We start from the raw sequence: 6,962 nt of genomic DNA, 5'->3' as shown, positions 1-6,962 counted from the left end.
CTTCCGTCTTCCTCGTTCAACCCCTGTCCACCCGCGCGACACCGTCTTCTGGCAACATTTCTTCTTTATCCAACATTCAGTCGCGCACGTCTTGCCGGTTCTCTGCTCGAGCCCTCGTCGCTCCTCTTCTCTGCTCTTCCGGCGAAACACAATCAATCACATTTGCCGGTGAGCCGGCATGACACCCCCCTTTTACACCCACAGCCACCCCTGCACACGTAGTTCGTCAACGACGATTCCCTCTCGTTCTCCCTCGCCATCTCCCTTCTACGCGATCGTCGCGATCTCCCAAATGACGATTATCGTGAGATCGCCCATGAGAGCTCATCGACATGCGCCACGTGTGCTTCGAAGACTTGGAGTGCAACCGACCAATTAAATATGAAACTTTCTGTGACCCTATTTGTTTCACACTCTATGTGGATACGCTAGGATTTTCTAGGATTTCTTGTCATTCAACTTCTTGGATGGTTAAAATAACGTAATTTAATGCTGGAGTTCTTCTAGGAATTCTTTTCTTATTTGTATTGAAGCTCCCAATATGCTATTTTGTAAGTATAATATCCTTTAATTAGTAGAAAGTTGTACATACAATTAGCATCTTTTCTCTAGCGAAGAAAGTGGTGTATCAAAAGAATTTAGATTTCCTTTCGTCTTTATAGTTTTATTCTGTCAATCCATTCGAGACTGATGTCACACCAGGTATGTACTTTTTTGTATATAATTTACGACACGTGAAGATATATATTGGTAGGTTTTTCAAGAAGATATGGAATNAATAAACTATTAATAGTAAACTATTGCGTGATAAAATCTTATACAAACATTATAAGAAGGTTAATTGAATGTTAAATGAATTGATTAATTAACCTGAACAGTACATGATTGTTATAAAAATGTCTTCTCTACTGAGAAGAATATCAACTACATGAATTGTAGGGAAACTGACTTATAGTTTTATTCTGTCAATCCATTCAAAACTGATGCCACACCAGGTATGTACTTTTTTTTGTATATAATTTAGGACACGTGAAGATATATATTGGTAGGTTTTCCAAGAAGATATGGAATAATAAACTATTAATAGTAAACTATTGCGTGATAAAATCTTATACAAACATTATAAAAAGGTTAATTGAATGTTAAATGAATTGATTAATTAACCTGAATAGTACATGATTGTTATAAAAATGTCTTCTCTACTGAGAAGAATATCAACTACATGAATTATAGGGAAACTGGCATACAAATGATGACAACATTTTTGTGTCTCTTTTACAACGACACGAAAAAAAGAATTTCTTCGCTTGTCGGGAACGTTTTCCAGTGAAAACCCGTTTGGCTGGAATTCCCCGGCTAAGTTTGCAACCGGAGGCGTCGCGCGCTATGAACCATCGAGTTCCGTCGTGATAATGATAAATGAGAACGCAGTAGTTTACGATTTAATATCAATCCACCCGGCCGGCTGCTTATTATCGGCCATTAGGAAAGTTTTAATAACGCAATACGCCGCTGCCCGACCTGGGGGTGGAACCGTCGCGATTTATCACTTTCATCGCTTTATTACTGGCCTGTTACGCTTTACTTGTTGATCGTTCGCGACAACATCACGAATCACCAAGAAATTTGGATATTTTTTTCCCTATTTTTGGCGTTCCCTGTTCACTAAATTATGACACCCAGTAGATCGATCTTTCAGGATCACGATAAATAAATATCGAGTATCGAACGTGTACGAAAACAGGGTGTATAGGACACAGAGCAAAGAGAAGGATTTTCTTTGTTTAATTCAATGACAATTAACAATAAAGAAATTTAAGAAATTACTATTACTATTATTATTATTACTATTATTATTGCTCTTTAACGTTTAAGAAATTACAGATTGGCTTGAATGTGTACAAGTAATGGAATTGCCATGGACATAGATCTTAGGGGAATAAGTTTTTATCAAAAACGTTTACGGTCGCTGTATCGACAATCAGTAGCTGTTCATCTACATCTCTTTATACATTCAATGACATGATAATTTACAACTTCTGAGAATTTACAATGCAACGGTGCCTCATTTATAATCGCGTATAATTACACGCAAGAATCATTCTTGAAACGAACAAGAAAACGTATAACCACAGCTTCATGAATCTTACAAACCCTGTCCCTCGCTTTATCATTTCGACTTTTAACCCTTCGTATGTTTCCAAGCATTATCCTATTTGCATATTTAATTGTTGTTCTTGGAACGTCAGGATTATCAAAAACTATCAAAACATCCTCATGAAGCTGTAACCTTAGTGTAAATAATCAAAATGTTCATACAATGTTCATAGCCCTACAAACTCTTTTCATATCAAACAAAGTATTTTTTTAATAACTTAGGTGTTTTCAAAATGACTTGCAATTCCATTGCAAAGTAATATCACGACGAAATTGAATATCGTACACACAAGTTACTCTTCACTCTATAAAATTATTCCTCTTTTCACAATAAACAAAATCTTAGACGTGTACGTGAAGATATTTAAGGGATGAAAACGCAGAGCAATTTTGAAATATTCCTATTGAGATTATATTGAGATATTTTGTGTGCCAGACTAGATTAGCCGTGTAGTAGTGACACATGTATGTGAATATGAGTGTACGGAAATATGTGTGTGCACAACGTCTCGAAAAACAGACGAATGCAACTGTTGTTCCATTGGTAGCGCGGTAAAGAAGATGGTGAATCAAAGGAAGCGCTGAGACGCGCGCAAATGTGTATCCACGAAGATCCTGGGAATCGTTTATTAAATAAATCTAAAACTATTTTAATATGAATTCTGAGTGTAACCTTAGTATTCCTTTACTTGTATTTCGGCGATTAAGATGCACAATTCTCAACAATTGCAAAAGAAAGCTAATAAATTTCTAATATTAACAGGTGGCCACCTGCGTTCTAATGAGGAAGAAAGTAGATTCAAAATATTTTTCACGCGCTCGACGATATTAAAGTCTTCAGGGACCGATCGATCTGCAGGTTACAGAATATTCCAAATATTTACGCGTCCGAGCAACGAAATTCGACATGGTTCGTATGAGAATACACGCGTGTCCGGATCCCTAAATCTACGAAAGATCCCGGCTATTTTCGCATATATCCCACGTGAAGGTGTTGGCAGCAGATCCATCCAAAGCGAAAAGCACGAGTCTCCGGAGATTCTATTTCGCTGCTGAGTCACGATCCCGCGTTTGTCGACGTGAAAAGGGGGACTGTGTCCTCTTGGGGACGCCCTTACACACCTCCAAAGGCTTAGGTATTGGGGTTGATCTTCGTATGGGTCGCTGTCACTCTTTGATCCTCCGTGCTGCTTCTGAAAGGTAGAGCAAGTTAGGTGAAACAGCAACACACAACAGTGCGCAAGGTCAAATTGATTTATACATAAATATGTATATCTTTTGTTAGATCAAGTGTTTTAGTCATATGATGTAACAAAAGTACATGAAATATAGAACATTAAAAATCATCAAATAAGCAAAAGGATTGGCTACTGAATGACTTGTATCCTACCACCACAAGACAGCTCAGTCGAACATTTTGTATTTTTAGAATATCAGAAGGTTTCGTTCACATGGTGCAATTTCGTCACCCTCATTGATCAATAGCAAACCCTCTTCAAATAAATCTAAAACTTTCACTTGCCTGTCCAGCTAATTACAGATACATAAAACAACATCACAATTCCTGAAGTCCTTTTCAGAAGCTAGACAGTCGATGCTGGAAATTAACTAACAGAACCAGCAAGCAATTGATCCTCTGATGCGCGAGTACACTTGAATCAACCAAAAAGAGAAGCATTTTCACTTCCACCTGCCTAAAAAGCGCTGATTGAGCATCTTTCATTGAGTGACAGGCGGCGAGCGCGATGCTGCAGTCTGAAATGAACGCGACTCGCTGAAAGGCGCAATCAGCCGCAGTTGGAAAGGCGTGCTGGCCGCGACGCGACAAGAGAAACACGTGTTTTTATCAGACTACGCGCAGGAAGAAAACACGACAACGAACCAGGCTCGCGATCGTGTCGAGTGAAAGTTTCAGATACACTTTAATGAAAGGCCGTTCGGTAGTTCCACTTTACGCGCGATATCCAGATGAAAAACGAAAGGAAAAGGCGATAATTATCGGTGCACAGGGATGGTAACGATGTTAACGCGACCCGTGACCCGCGACCCGCGACCAATTACCACCTGACATCGCTGCTTGAAAGCAATTTGCGTGCGGCGAGCAGGCTCTTCCGGCGACTCGCTCAAAGGAGCCCGGACCAGGCGAGAAAAAGCCACGTTTATAGCGGCTTACGTCGACAGTCGGCCTCCTCGGACGAGGAAGAATGGCCGAGTGAGTCGTAAAAGTGATTCATCACCTTTCGCGGCTACGGCTCGCGGAGTCGTTAGCGACGATCCTCCTCCTCTCTCGGCCGTCGTGACATCCTTCCTCCGGCAAGCCCAGAAGCTCGCCAGCTGAATTTCTCCGACGTGTTACACGTCGTGGTGGAAAGGCCCGCGTGGCGGAAAGATGAGCATGATCGTCGTGAAAAGTGTTCCATAGATGAAGACGAAGATGAGTAGTGTTTAAGGGATGCTGCGGGCAAACATGCTACGAGAATGCTGATTCCCATTTTACGTAGTGTAAATTGTGATTAGGATTTGTGTCCCGATGATACTCGTCACAAGGCTAACTCTTTTACAGTGTCAATTATAATACATCAAGTTTCACATCTTAGATGACAATCAGTTATTAATATTCATTTCTTATGTGTTTTTCTTATCTGGGATCAAAAATACTGAGTACTACATTCTGAATTCTTTCTCATTTTGTCACACTGTGAAAGGATTAAAGAACGCTGCTTCTGATATTTTAAATCTCATAGGTCTTCATTATGATAGTCTAATAGACAATGTTTAGTAAGATAAAATAAAACAGAACTTCGGATACATATCTACAAAGATGTTCCTTTAAAAATTCATTAATTCTTCCAATTAAAAACGTCTAAAAATTATATCTTCATTTCTCTTCCAACCGAAGCAAATTTAAATATGATAAAGTCTTCTTCCAACGTGTTTCCAATTAGCAGCTTTCCCACAGTCAGAGAAATGCTCGGAGCCACGTTGAGACGACACCAGGGAAACCCTTTGCGAAGGGAGAGTTTCTGTGAACGTCCCTTGGACACTGATTACCGCTCGAAGCAACGGAAAGAAGGAGGTAACTAGGTTAAGGTCGAGCAACATCCGTGACCTCGACAATTACCATTCGACACCCTTCGTCACTTGAAGACAGTTTGCATACAACGAAAACGCTGGCGCATTGTTGGTAAAGGGCCCTCGGACGCAAGCCAGAAATATTTTCGAGGCTAATTGCTTTCGGACGACCCATCTATCCCTTCTTTGACTTGCTTCTTCAAGGACCTTCGATATCTTCATGCCACGTCTTATGCCTGCGACACAAAAGTGGAATGAAGTGTTTGCTGTTCAGACACGTAACGAGAAAAGAAATAGAGAAGAGAATTTATAAACTCGGAATAAAGATAGGATGTGGACTAAAAATAACGTAAAAGATGATGTCTGGAAAAAGATGACGAATGGCGTTTTACTTTGTGGAATTAGTCCATGATAGAAGGAGGAAACGAGGTAAAGAGGTTAGCGCTGCGTTCGCTGACGTCTCGAGTGCCTCCACTGTACTTATGTTTTTATACGGCCACTCGAGAAAGCCTTAATTATTCTGTCTAGAAACCGTATATTGTTACACTTAATTCGCTGAAATTATATACGTCTGTGTAGAAATTAGTACGTATAATTTCCACTATATTTTCTATTATTTTCATACTTTTTTCTACGAGACCTAATTTCTACCAAGACGTATCAACGACATATAAAAATCGTAGACTGGCAACTTTGTAAGTGAATCATTTTCGTAGCGAGGTGATTTTGGAAAATCGTTGCTGCTCCAGGTGGTAAGTGCAAAGGGATGTCCTGGAGGCACGCAGGTCCGGCGAGAGCGGGACAGAGAGAAAAGAGGAAGAAAAGAGCTGACGGGAACGCGAGCTGGCAAGATTAATGGATTCGTATTGTCGGCATTTTTTCAAGCGTTTTAGGACTACTTTTGAGTGCAGGAGAGCGTCTCATTTTTCAAAAAGTCCGTGCCGTCTGTGGGCCCGATAGAAAAATCGCAATCGATTCGGTGCGCGTTAATGGTTCCGAATTAAGCGTGTTCCTGGTCTCTTCGCGTTGCCAGCCACGAACTATCGCCAAGCAGTCTGTCATAGGCTGCGTTACGTAAGAATGAGCATCGATAGTCGTTCTGTAAATACCTCGTCGAGACACACTGAGGTGGTTCGTTTCTCATGATGCAACACACACTGTGACATTTTAACGCTTGATAGAGTTCTTACACTTAGCGTGTATAGAGGATGCAGAAGCACTGGAAACAAAACTTTTTTATCTAGTTCGAAGTTTAGAAACTCATAGTTAGGTTAAGCTCAGCAGGTATAGACGTGAGCTTTTGTTCAGGTGAGAATGATAGAATTAGTAAGAAATTAATAAATTTATGGATCCTCTATAACTGTGTGATCCCATGGTGAGGTATATCACTTGAGTCAGCTAAGCTTCAATAACTCAAAATTCCATCATGAACTTTACACAAAATAATCGAAATCATTGCACATCAGGAGACACTTAGTGTATAAAGAATAAGAAAATATTGCATATGAAAAAATGAATCAAATAACCTGTTGTTACGTCTTTATTCAGAGGTAGAATCACAATAGCTATTATTATATTCTATGGATAAGTCTATCACGCCGTTCTGAGCCAGAAAAACCTTTATTGCACATTCTTATATGGACTAGGGATAAAAACAAAAGAACATCTTAAACCTATCGATTAAATCTATCGATTGTATCTAGAACTATCTTCTAGTTAATTTTTCTCGTAAC

At 39.8% G+C, this 6,962-nt stretch overlaps 1 long non-coding RNA gene across 1 annotated transcript; it reads right to left on the bottom strand.

Moving 5' to 3' along the window:
- Nucleotides 1-1,883: 1,883 nt before the first annotated feature.
- On the bottom strand, nucleotides 1,884-6,665 carry LOC122577373. The gene is made up of 3 exons (XR_006320239.1): nucleotides 6,339-6,665; nucleotides 5,279-5,465; nucleotides 1,884-3,350 (listed from the first exon to the last, which is right to left on the bottom strand). It is a non-coding gene; the product is annotated as an uncharacterized LOC122577373 (long non-coding RNA).
- Nucleotides 6,666-6,962: the final 297 nt, after the last annotated feature.

This window comes from Bombus pyrosoma, linkage group LG18, assembly GCF_014825855.1.
Source record: "Bombus pyrosoma isolate SC7728 linkage group LG18, ASM1482585v1, whole genome shotgun sequence".
NCBI classification, from domain to species: domain Eukaryota; kingdom Metazoa; phylum Arthropoda; class Insecta; order Hymenoptera; family Apidae; genus Bombus; species Bombus pyrosoma.
The sequence above is the reverse complement of the archived record's forward strand: the minus strand, read 5'-3'. Positions and strand labels throughout refer to the sequence as shown.